This window comes from Dipodomys merriami, unplaced genomic scaffold, assembly GCF_024711535.1.
Source record: "Dipodomys merriami isolate MVZ:Mamm:240054 unplaced genomic scaffold, mDipMer1.0.p SCAF_19, whole genome shotgun sequence".
NCBI classification, from domain to species: Eukaryota; Metazoa; Chordata; class Mammalia; order Rodentia; family Heteromyidae; genus Dipodomys; species Dipodomys merriami.
The window spans coordinates 20,452,501-20,465,679 of record NW_027203270.1 but is presented as its reverse complement, the minus strand read 5'-3'; the positions used below and the strand labels follow the sequence as shown (position 1 = coordinate 20,465,679).

Below are 13,179 nucleotides of genomic sequence, written 5' to 3'. Positions count from 1 at the left end.
ATCAGTGAAATAAGGGATGGGTACAATGGTTGGAATCAACCCATGTTAAGGCCATAAAGGTAGGAATGGTGGACTGTGAGACATCAGACTATGGTCTTAGCAAAATAACGCACAAAGGAGCACAAGTTGTCCTGCTCAAGAAGTGATCTCTGGAGCAATGATTTCAGGTCTACAACTGCAGAACCTTGGAGAGCCACTCACAACAAGTGGCCCCTGAAAGCATGTGTTCCCCAAGTACTGTTTTCAGAGAATAGCAACCCTGTGTTGAATGTGTATGCATGTTATTTAAAGCTTACAAGCTACATGAGAGGTCAGTTTTATTCTCCCCAAATAATATGAGGAAACTGAGGCTAGGAGACCATAACTTGCCTAACTTCAAGAAGATAATAAATTACTTAGGACTATTTTTATGTGAGAGAAATCCAGTTAAAATATGCTTTTAAAATGACAACCAGCTGTAGTAGTAGTAGTAGTAGTAGTAATAGTAGTGCACACCCATAATCTCAGCACTTGGAAGAGGAAAGGAAGGAGGACCATGAGTGTAGGCCATCCTGTACTCCATACTGGTATCCTGTCTCAAAAAAAAAAAGGCATATTTTATCAGTTCACATCTGGGAGAACACTAGAGCTTTGGAATAGTTACTTGTATCCTCTCCCTGTTTGTCACCCAGATTACACTGTGAAGGCAATGACCTTGGCTCCACATCTGCAAAGATGGTAATTTCATCTTTACACTGATAGTCAAGGAATAAGAAAAGCTTCCCTTCAAATACATCTGGTTTGTTTGCTAGAACTTGGTCAGGGAAGACGATGTTCTCATTACCTGGCCATGGTGTGTGCACACTTTTCAGTAAGAACATTAAATCAGTAACTCAAACCCAAGACAATCAGAGTACAAGAAGCATGTCACCAAAGCAGAGCAAAAGGGTGGTTTTACTACCAGAAGATAAAGGGATAGGATAAGAAAGAATCAAAGATTGAAGTTTGAGTTAGCCTCATATCAGTTCTTCACATGTTCACAGATGACATAAATCTAAATACCATTAGCTCACTTTGCTAGTCCATAGCACTGTGCAGGTGCCTTCATGTTAAGTCTCATGGTAATGTGAGCCTGTTGCTCTTTTTCACCTACAGTCTGTTAGGTGAGATTGTGGTGTATGTATGACTCTTGTGGATATATGAAATGTAACTGTGCACTTGTACAAATCTCTCATTTCCTATTCCTTCACTCCACTTCAGGACCCTTGTCTTTAGGGAGCATGCAGAACAAGACAAGAGTTAAACATACAAGATTTTTTTCAGGAAGGTCAGGAGTCTGGAAAGCAAGAGACCAGAGGAAAGGGCATCCTGCAAAGCAGACAAGGGTTTAATTTGAGGAGTTCCTCATAGCTCTAGCTTTCAGTACCTATATACAACTCCAATGGAAATATTAAGTGCTAGATGTGGAGACAGAATAAGCTTGTGGGAGCCACCAGTGTTCTAGCTGTACCATTTATGACCAGAAACACTATCCTTTTGCTAAGACGTCCCTAGAACATTCCTTCTTCCCCACCTTGTTTAAAAGGGTTGACACCAAGAGAATGTATGTTCTTATCTATAATCTTCCTGTTCAATATCTACTGTGTAGAACACAGGTTCACCTAGGCTAAAACCTAGGAGGGGAGGTTCTCACTTCTGCAGAAGTACTGAACTAGCAGCCCCCAAACAGGGAGGGGACACGTGACTAACAGCTAATGGACACTGGACACTGGGGCTCCAGGTCAATGGGGTTTGCATCAAAGAAATTGTGCTTGATCTCTTCCCAGTCCAGTACAGCAGCCTCAATTCAGGTTCTAGGCTATATTTGACCTCAGCACAGGGCCTGCACCTCTTGTCCAGCCCTTCGCTGGCTACATGGCCATGCTGTCCAGTTTCTTTCTGCATGGGAAGGAAATGTGGTCAGAAGAGGAGCGGAGGGCCCTGGGCTCTGTGCCCCAAGGGGCTGAAGAGGGGCAGCCCGGCCAGGAGCACACGGGAGGGTGTGTTAGGCCCAGGGGAGCCTCGGGGCCATCTTCTGGGATAAGGTGAGGATGAAGCAGGTGTTTTTCAGACCCCGGAGAACCCAGCCAGGGGAGGCTGGGACTTGGGCCTCGGTTCTGCCCACAGGGCGGCGCTGTGGCCCTCGGGGAGGCGGTCAGAGGAGGGTTGGTCATTGGCTCCAACTCTCGGCTGAGGGGGCGGCGTGGCAGCCCCCAGGTCTCATAGTTGTTGCTGAGGTCCTGCAAAATGAAAGTCTAAAAGACGTAGGGATTTCGGCTGATGCAGACCAGTGGGAGACCGATATGAGGCCCATGTTCTGTCGGACATTTAATTGGCTGGCCTCTGGGAAATTCCCATCCAGCGATTCAGGCTGTGGCTCCAAAGGTAGTCACGCCTCCAAACTCCTCGGACCAATCTCAGAAGACAGGCTTCCTGTTCAGGGGCGGGGCCAGAGGCGGGAGCCAATGAGAGTGGTCGCCGCGGCCTCAACGGCCTTTTTGCAGAGTCTCATTCCTGCACACAGCGCCCTTCGGTGAGTTAGGTTTCAGGTCCTGGAGGGCTGCGTATGGGCAGCGGGGCCCATACAACGATGCAAATGGACGGTTGCGCTCCAACCTTCCCAGAAATCTCCCATCTTTGGATGCCTTGAGACAAGACTTCCCGAACCCTCAGTCCTCCCCAGCAAGCACCCGTCTCCAACTGTTGCCTTAGTTGCGTGCACCCACGGCAGATGGTCTTCTCCATCCTCTCCGGTTGTCACCCTACTTTAACCTCATCTCCTTACCACTGCTTTCAATACACCCTCGCTTCTGACCCGTCTTGAGCCTGGTTATAACGCCAAGTAGCTCTCAATTTGGTATCTATACTTTTCCCAGGTATAGGGACTGCTGGGAATTGAGAAACAATTTGCCCTGGAAGGTATGGTCAACTCCCAGTGCACTGAATAATCCAGCTATAGGACAAGTTAGTCCATAGTACCCCTTGGCACAAGCTATGTCCTCATTTTCCTGGAGTCACTCTGTCAACCAAGCCACATGAGGCCATTAGGTAATCACATTATTCATCTCTGGTGGGGAACCCATTATTTGGAAAGTCCCATAAAAATCATTAACTTTTCAATGCACAGGGCTATTATTCCTCCTAGCTGAACTCATTCCGCTGTTAGCCACCCAAGTCCTTTGTGTATTCCATTGCCTATATCAGGATGGAATTAACCTGAAGCTTTGTTTCATTTGCTGATAACATCCCAAGGTCCTCTTTTTTAGAGGAAAAGAAAAAGCGCACATAACAGAACATGCTAATCGGTACAGTGAATTAGTTAATAGACTAAAACTACAACTGTTGGTATATTTAGTGTCTATTCCTGTTTAATAAGTTATTGAATTTTCTTTAATGTTATAGTATTCCTTGTGTAAACTCAAATATTTTTGGACTAAAAGCTAAAATAGCTCTAGTTTACTTTGAGGAAAGTTATATTGCATGTAAGTTACATACTGTAATTGTTGTTGATAAATGCTTTCAATGCTTTTTCAAAGGTTTGCTCATTGTATCTGGGGAATTTTGAATCATGGGGAGTAGAAAAAAGCTCCTCATATCTACAGAGAAGTACCTGTCCAGAAATCAAGTCCAGAAATCAAGTATGAACTCACTTTAATCCTCATATAATGCCTTAGGATTCAACCATTTAAGTACTTTTGTTTCACATCTTGATATCATTATTCTTTAGTTCCTAAAGTTACAAAATTCTTTTCTTTTTTCTTTTTCTTTTGTCAGTCGTGGGCCTTGAACTCTGGGCTTGGGCGCTGTCCCTGCACTCTACCACGTGAGCCACAGTGCCACTTCCAATTTTCTAGTGGTTTATTGGAAAGAAGTCTCACAGACATTCCTGCCAGGGCTGTCTTTGAACTGCAATCCTCACATCTCAGCCTCCTGAGTAGCTTGGATTACAGTCATGAGCCACCAGTGCCCAGCACAAAATTCTTGAACCAAGCAAAGTTGATGTTTTCATTATGTTTTTAAACAAAATTATGTTAAAAACTGAAGCATAAAATGAGGACATTTCTAGGAAATGCTTTCAGAAATCAAAAAACTTGGGGCTGGGAAGTTGGCTCAGTGGTAAAGTGCTTTCCTTGCATGCCTTGAGCTGAAGAACTGGACAGTGCCCAGGCACAGAGTTCAAGCCCCATGACCAACAGAAAAAAAAGAAAAGAAAAGAAATCAAAAGACTGTCTCAGCCGGGCATTGGTGGCTCAAGCCTGTAATCCTAGCTACTCAGGAGGCTGAGATCTGAGGATCACAGTTCAAAGCCAGCCCCCGAAGCAAGAAAGTCTGTGAGATTCTTATCCCCAATAAGCCACCAGAAAACTGCAAGTGGCACTATGGCTCAAGTGGTAGAGTGCTAGCCTTAAGCTGAAGAGCTGAGGGACAGTGCCCAGGCCCAGAGGTCAAGCCCCACGACCAAAAAAAAAAAGACTGTCTCATAGTGGGTGTCATTGTACAAGCCTGTCCAGTACTCAGGAGGCTGAGAATGGAGGTTTGTGAATTCAAGGCCAGCATGAGCTATACAATAAGACCTTGTATCAAAAACAAAACAACAACAAAAAAGAAAACCCAACCCTGTCTCATTATTGAGTGCTACCATCTTATGCAGGAAGTTTTAAAACAAGAAACATTCTGAATTGATCTTCACTAAATTTATTTCACAAAGTGGCAAAATAGATGTGTAGTACCGACCAAAAGACAAAGATAGTAGATGTCTAAAGAGCTATGTGATTTAATTCAAAGTACATAGAGATGATTGAATGCTTAAGGGATTCATAGTGATTATAACCATGATTCAAAATAAGCACCAAAATCTGGAAGACTTCAGCAGGTATGGTTCTTAGGAAGATGGGAGGCTCTGAAATCGCTTTTGATAACACAGAATTCCTGGGGTGTTGCCTAAATGCACAAGAGTAACTTGGGCTCTTTGTTTGAAGACTTGTGAGCAGAACTTAGTGAGAAACCTAAGCAACTTCATTTTTATTTAACACTCCATCTCAGTTCTGCGACTTAACTCGTGACCCACTTTAGCCCCAATGCCAGGAATTTATGACAGAAAGCCATGCACAAACAATTCTTGGAGCCATAGATGGCATTTGCTTAAGGCAGGTGTTTACCCCTGAGTGACTAAGGGCTAAGAGTTTCAGTTAAAACCATATAATGTCCCAACCAAGTTCTTCAGAGCTCAGGGTGAAACATGCCATGCATACTGTTGGTCCATGTGTGACTCATAACCATTTGTGGTCAAGCTATGGACCAAGGATATTTTTCTGTAAAGGTCAACCAATCATAGTTGCCCAGCTTAGCTTGCTGTAAATGTTAACCAATCATGTAATTTCTTTTTTTTTGGGGGGGGGTTGGTCTGAACTCTGGGCCTGGGCACTTTCCCTCAGCTCTTCAGCTCAGGGCTAACACTATCACTTGAGCCACAGCACCACTTCTAGCTTTTTTTCTTTTTTGCTTATGTGGTGCTGAGGAATCGAACCCAGGGCATCATGCATGCAAGGCAAGCGCTCTACCACTGAGCCACCTTCCCAGACCCAATCATGTAATTTCTTATGTAAAAGTTCCTTTAAGTTGTTTGTTCAATACTATAAAAACTGTGCTGATTCTATGCTCGGGGCCTCTTAGTGTCACCGGTTACCCAGTGCGTGGAGGACCAAGCTCAAGCTTGCAATAAGCAACTCTTTGCTGTTTGCATTGATCGTAGTCTCTGGTGGTCTGTGAGGGGGCATCTGAAAAAAGGGGTACTTCAAATGGGGGCTCGTCCGGGATGCCCCCCAGAAGCCCACCCCGACACCTGATCAGCGAGTTGTCTAGCCAGCCAGTAAGTAGAGTGCAGCTGCTTTATGTTAAGTGTTTCGTATCTGACTTGCAAGTAGGGTTTTGGCAAGAAACCTTGGCGGGGGCTGGGAAGGTGGCTCAGTGGTAGAGTGCTTGCCTTCCATGCATGAGGCCCTGGGTTCGATTCCTCAGCACCACATAAGCAGAAAAAAAAAGCCAGAAGTGGCACTGTGGCTCAAGTGGTAGAGTGCTGGCCTTGAGCTGAAGAGCTGGGGAACAGCACCCAGGCCTAGAGTTCAGGCCCCACGACCGGACCCAAAAATAAAATAAAATAAAATATTAGATTTTTAAATACCAGATTTTCTAATTTTTAAGTTAAAGAATCCTTTAAAAAGCCATTTAAAACAATGTAATAGTTCTTTAAAATTTTTGGTAATGTCCAAAACTCATAACCTTTTACATTTTAAACTTAAACTTACCCAATTGTTACAGCATGCTGACAATTCTTATCTTAAACATGTCCACAAACATATGCAAAACCCACACAGATACTAAAGCGCGCAAAAATCAAAATCAGTTGTACATACATTTTTTTAAAGTTTTAAAACAAAAATTTAAGACAGTATTCCTTTTAAATTAAGTACCTTTGTTGAGCTTCATTTTCCCAGAGCTTGCCTGTTTCACAAGGCAATTCACCAATGGGTCTTTTGAATCCCTCCTGTTGGAGGAGGGCTGGGGGAGGAGGTCACCTGAAACTAACTGGCCTGATTTTTTTTATCAAATTTTACATTGTTAGGACTAGCTGAAAAGTCCCCAGGCACACAGCCTTCTTCACCCTCCCCGCCAGCAGCCTCCACAACGAGAAAATGCAACCTGAGGCTTGAAGGGAACCAAACTAGTCCAGCAACCTTCCACGCCTCACAGGGAGGGGGACATAGCAGGTCTGTGATGGAACCCAGCAGAGACTGGAACTTTTATTCCCCCAGAGATGTTCAAATAAATAACACAAACACAAACACAAAAACCAAGGACCCACACTTAAAACTGGTACTAACTTTAAAACAGAACTAGACAAGACAACAACAGAAGGCTGAGTTGGAGACTATTGGGCCCCCAGTTCATCCCTACCAGAACTCGGTGCCATTCTCACTCAGCAAGCTGAATCCAGAGTCTGCTGAGTGAGCCTGCCACCCTCACCCAGAACTTCTCTACCTCAGAAAACAGAACAGAAAACACACCGAAGTAAACAAGACAGACAAGTGGCCACAAAGACAAAATCAGGTCTCAGTGAATGGGGCGACATCTCAAAAATATCTCAGGGACAGCACCTAGGTCTTGAGTTCAAGCCCCGGAACTGGCACACACACAAAAAAATTAAATGTGAAATCATAATATCTATTTGTTCGTTGCATATTAGTTAAATTGAAAATATCCTGGAAATCATTGTCCCAGTCAAGTTACCTCCTTATAGAGATCCAGCTGTTTTTTCATTTTTTTTTGTTTTTTTGCTTATGTGGTGCTGAGGAATCGAACCCAGGGCCTCATGCATGCAAGGCAAGTGCTCTACCATTGAGCCACCTTCCCAGCCCTCTAATATTTTAAAATGTATTGGCAGTTTGGGATTTAGTTCCCTTGCTAAATTTGGGGATAAATATTAGAAATTTAAATATAAAGGTTAGTTTAACACTGTCAAAAACATTACCTGTTTTGTTTGTCTAAAACTGTATATTTTATTCAAGAACAACAACAAAAAAAAGGTAAGGGAAAAACTTAAAAGCCAACAGATGATCTATCTTTAGGGGTGAGGGGTGAGCAGGCAGAAGTGCAGTTCAGCTGGTCATGCATGGAGGGACAGACCCTGAGGGAGTCCACCGATAGTGGGATGGGCCCTGGGAGGAGTCCACACATGGTAAAAGAGGGCAAGCTGGCACAAACGCAATTCATCTAACGCTGAAGAGTCAGATTGGGTGCGTGTCCATTCCATAGGAGGGGCCAAGTGGCCCATTCTGTCCCTTTTCCCTGCAGATAGACACTGGAAACATGATGGTAAAAATTAGTGATGTGGTGATCTGATTAGTATTGTTAAAACTGCCCCTTGGATGTGTTAAAATTAAAATTAAGAAGGTCTTAAAAAGAGGGATAAAAAGTTATTTGTATAATGTGACTTGCTTTCAATGATGTTCTACAATTAGGATGTTTCTAAAAGTCATAAAGGTGTTAAGTTTAGCTTCTTGGTACAGTGATAGGGATTGTAATTTTTGCATTAAGGAAAAATTGTTTAAAATTTTTTTAATGTGTATCTATTTTAAAACAAGCAGCCAAGAGACAATGAGTGACACTTGGCCTCAAGATTTTAAGGGATTTTTTTTGGAGGGGGGGGTCCGGTTGTGGGGCCTGAACTCTGGGCTGGGCACTGTCCCTCAGCTCTTCAGCTCAAGGCTAGCACTCTACCATTTGAGCCACAGCGCCACTTCCGGGTTTTTTCTTTTTTCTTATGTGGTGCTGAGGAATCGAACCCAGGGCCTCAGGCATGCAAGGCAAGCGCTCTACCACTGAGCCACCTACCCAGCCCCTAAGGGATTTTTTTTTTAATGCAACTAAAAACTAAAGTATATAATATTGAAAAGAAGATTAATAGGAGACTTAAAAAATAAGGAATGGATTTTTGGATATAAAGTTTAAAAGTAAAATTGTTTTTAACATTTGCCTCAAAGTGCACAAAGGAAAAATTAGGATTATCAAAATAATTGCTATTTCAGTTTGCTCTTGTAGGTTTTTAAACAGTTTCCAGCAAGCCCAGAGTAAAGCACAGGGCATTCTTACAAGTTTGTCAGATGTAACCCAGGCTCTTTTTTTTTTATTGTGAAAATACTGTACAGAGGGGTTACAATTGCATGGGCAAGATAAAAACCCTGGCTCTTAATAAGTTTCAGGTAAGAGCATGCTTAAAAGCTACTTTTATGTTGACCACCTTGTTGCTTTTAATTGGAGTAAAGTGGCCTTTTATAAGACTCATTGATCTGAAACTGGTTCAAAGCCAACCGGGGCAGAAAAAGGTCCCTGTGAGATTGTCACCTCTACTCAGCCAGCAGAGTGCTGAAAGAGCAAGCAAAGTTGCTTTAGGACTCAAAGTGGCAGAGTGCTAGCCTTGAGCTGTAGAGCTGAGGGACAACAGTCAGGCCCCAAGTTCAAGTCCAGTGACCAACTAAGGGAAATGCCAATGAGGCATTTATCCCAGTGTGGAGAAGACACTCCTGGGACAAGAGCAATGGAGGAGCATCCAGAGGCAGTAAGCCACTGCTTGGATGGCAGAAATGTCAGATCCTAGAGTCATTTGTGTGTGGCCCTTCAAAACTGGTCAGAGCCAGGAGGTCATGGGAAGATAGTTTGTAAGCATGCCTAATGTTCATGACTACCTTGTAAGGGACAGGAACTTGTCAGTCATCTGTGATAGTACTAAAAAGCTAAGGTTGTAAAATATGGGGGATAATTTAAATCCCAACCCCTGTATGTGCCAAAAGCTCTAATTGGCAGTAACTTTTGAGCTGATACCAGTTACATGAAATTCATCTACTCAGAAAAAGTTTGTAAACCTGAAAGTGTGTTTCTATTCATATCTGTCTAAAGGCCTGCAAAGGTAACTTAGGCATTGTTAGAGTCACTAGAGATCACATGCCTAAGCCATCCAGAAAGATGCTTTTGCAAACCAGAGTGCTAAACAAGCTACACTGCTGTAGCTGGAGAAAAGGTCTGTGCAGTTGTCAAAGGTTAAAATATTGTTCTTAATGACATCTAACCCTGATAGCCTCTTTGTAAAATAGGCTAAGGTTATAGGTTCCTGGCTAGGTAGGATCAATGCCCCTAAAATCAACTTGAAGAAGTTACAGAAGATGGACCTTCACCCATCAACTCCCTTTTAAGATCAAGGGTCCAGAGTCAGTTTTTAAAAAATGAGGCAAAATAGATAAAATAATTTTTTTTAAAAAGGCATAAAGAATAGTGTTAACAGGTGTGCAAGTGTGGAGACTGCATCTGTCAGAGATGGTTACAAGACTAGGCCTTCTGTGTCTATTTACAAAAATATCTGGTTAGTAAAAAATTATCCTTTTGGTAAATTGTCCAGGGCTATTGTTTAAACAGTCTTAAAAATCAATGGGGCCACAGCCTGCCAAGCCTATGTAATGTATCCTTAACCAATCTTTGTAGAAATTTGCAGCCCAGCACTAGGTGTGACAGTCCCTTGGAGCCACTGAGAGACCCTGCTGCTGCTGCTGCTGCACACCTTAATGGGTAAAGTTTGATGACAGCCTGACAGTCACCTGGAGGAAATCTACAACGTCACACAGACCACCTCCACCATGGTAAAAGTAGACTGAACTCCTGCCTCATTCCATCACCTAAGACCGCTTCCCGGTTGAAGGTTTCTAAAACTAGGATCTTGTGGGACATTCTTTTGGGTGATATCCAGAAACCCTCTCTATTCCCACAGTGGATACTGGGGACAAGCATATCACTGGCTTGCTTGCCTTAGGCACTTCAGTGCATAGTGACTGGAAATCCACTCTTATAGTCACAGCCTAGTTTGGCTCTGGTATGGTAATAACCTGCTGCGTGTGTTATCAATACAGGTAGTGAAAGGAATGAGACCCAGCCCTGCTCTTAGCCTTACAATCTAGCAAGCTTCTGCAACCCATTGGTGCCTTGAGGTTGTTCTGAGATAATTTGGTTACACAAGCCACAGGGAAAAAATGGGCAGTTTGAAACTCTAGCCACAAAGAAGCTCAAGGAATTGTAAAGAAGAGGAGAAAGCCTTGGGAAAGGAATTGGGGGGGGGGTTGAAAAGTAAGGGCCTTTGGTACTGTTAATTTTGTTACTCACAATTGGACCTAGTAAAAAGAGATCAGTGCAATCCATCTATTAGTTCTGAGATCCCAATACCAAACTGTAAATATAAAAGACTGTGCCAATTAAGGGACCATGACTGGTCCCTGATGCTCTAGAAGGGGAGAGAATGAGAAACCTAAGCAACTCCATATTTACTTAACACTCCATCTCAGTTCTGCGACTTAACTCGTGACCCACTTTAGCCCCAATGCCAGGAATTTATGACAGAAAGCCATGCACAAACAATTCTTGGAGCCATAGATGGCATTTGCTTAAGGCAGGTGTTTACCCCTGAGACTAAGGGCTAAGAGTTTCAGTTAAAACCATATAATGTCCCAACCAAGTTCTTCAGAGCTCAGGGTGAAACATGCCATGCATACTGTTGGTCCATGTGTGACTCATAACCATTTGTGGTCAAGCTATGGACCAAGGATATTTTTCTGTAAAGGTCAACCAATCATATTTGCCCAGCTTAGCTTGCTGTAAATGTTAACCAATCATGTAATTTCTTATGTAAAAGTTCCTTAAAGTTGTTTGTTCAATACTATAAAAACTGTGCTGATTCTATGCTCGGGGCCTCTTAGCGTCACTGGTTACCCAGTGTGCGGAGGACCAAGCTTGAGCTTACAATAAATGACTCTTTGCTGTTTGCATTGATCGTGGTCTCTGGTGGTCTGTGAGGGGGCATCCAAAAATGTGGTACTTCACTGAAGAGACCCTCAGAGTACAACATTATGGACCTAAGAGAGGTGTTCTGTAATCTCTATAGGAGTTAAGGAAACTGGGATACTGCAGGGCTCTAGCAGGATCACAGGGATTTGAGCTTCTACTTCAATACTTTTTTTTTTTTTGTCAGTCATGGGGCTTGAACTCTGGACCTGAGTACTGTCCCTCAGCTCTTCAGCTCAAGGTTAGCACTCTACCACTTGAGCTACAGCACCACTTCCGGTTTTCTGGTGGTTTATTGGAGATAAGAGTTTCACGGACTTTCCTGCCCTGGCTGGTTTTGAACTGTGATCCTCAGATCTCAGCCTCCTGAGTAGCTAGGATTACAGGCCTGAGCCACCAGCACCTGGCTGCTTCAATGCTTTATGCATATAGTTTATTATGTAAACCTCAGCACCTCCCAAGACTTAAATAGACTACCAAAGAACCTCTGTATTCATTAATTATTTGAAAGGCCTTAACCAGGGATTAAGTTGCCAAACATCATTTCTAGGAGAAAGTAGTCATTATTTACTATCTATAGAATGTTTTAAAAAAGGGGAGAGGTAAAATGTGTTTCCTGCCACTGGGAACTTGAGGATTTTTCATTATTTAACTTAGCCCACATCGTGACACCTGTTATAACAAAAAGGTAGAGGAAGTGGTTGCCTTCTGAAAAAGCATTAAATGTTTTTCCCATGGAAAATAATTATTTTTGTTGTTTAAATAAAACCAGTCAATGGACACTGGAGGCTCATGCGAAATCTGAGAACCATGGTTCAAATCTAGCCTGGGCAGGAAAGTCCATGAAACTCTTATCTCCAATTAACCACCAAAAAACTAGAAGTGGTGCTGTTGCTCAACGTGTTAGAGCACTAGCTTGGAGCAAAAGAGCTCAGGGATAGTGCCTAGGCCTTGAGTTCAAGCCCCACAACCAAGAAATTATCATTATTATTATGAATAAATAAAACCAGTCAAGGAAATGTCAGACTTTAATAAATCCAGCTTCCTGTGAAATGAGAAAGGAAGTCAGCATTGATTTCAGAAATCTGATTATAAAAGATTAAGCCTAACAGTGGTGACTTTGGGAATCAGTTCCATTTTCAAATCATTACCATGTCCCCAGCCATATGCACAGCAGAGAGAATAAGATGAAGCCTCTTCTTAGACTTTTCAGGTTAGGGATGTAGCAGACAATAAACTTATACCAGAGTTAAATTATTAGAAGTTCTCTGAAGGGGAAAAAAAAAATCTATATGTGCTCATGAGGTAGTAAGATAGGAATAAAATATAACCCTATGGTCACAAAATGTCCTAAGATTTTGTTTTAGTACTCCAAGCAAAAAATTGATGATAGATTATTCCACTTAACTAATAGTTTAAAAGCAGAAGATATTTACTACCCAGGTCAGTAAAACCACAAAAGTCTAGATAGAGGTCAACTGTTAATTCAGTAAACCTCACCAACCCCTGAGTCAAAGAACTACTCCAAGGCTGTTTCTGGGAAAGGACTTAATAGAATTCGCTTTACAGCCTTGTGAAATCTTGAATGGGTTGGGCCACAGACCACCAGCCAGGCTGTAAAGACTCTATTTGTAAGGCCCAAACTGACCAATCCTGAGACAATAAACTCTCAGGATTATGGGGCACTACCTCAGAATAGCTTGCAATTTAGACTGTTTACCATGCATACCTCCTCACATCCCGCCTCTAATTCTCCCTATTTAACCAAGGTCAATATACCTC

At 42.7% G+C, this 13,179-nt stretch overlaps 1 protein-coding gene across 3 annotated transcripts in view; it reads left to right on the top strand.

Annotated features, from left to right (window-relative positions):
• The first annotated feature begins 2,523 nt into the window (after positions 1–2,523).
• The window catches only part of LOC138830838 (leucine-rich repeat-containing protein 37A-like), a 52,430-nt gene continuing 41,774 nt past the window's right edge, over positions 2,524–13,179 (top strand). For 2 of the 3 annotated variants that reach the window (XM_070027647.1, XM_070027645.1), the window contains exons 1-3: positions 3,018–3,066; positions 3,555–3,656; positions 10,051–10,205. The gene's annotated coding sequence lies outside the window, so the exon portion shown is untranslated. Of the gene's footprint in view, positions 2,552–3,017; positions 3,067–3,554; positions 3,657–10,050; positions 10,206–13,179 lie in introns of those variants that run through there. The other variant, XM_070027646.1, reaches the window with a different exon arrangement.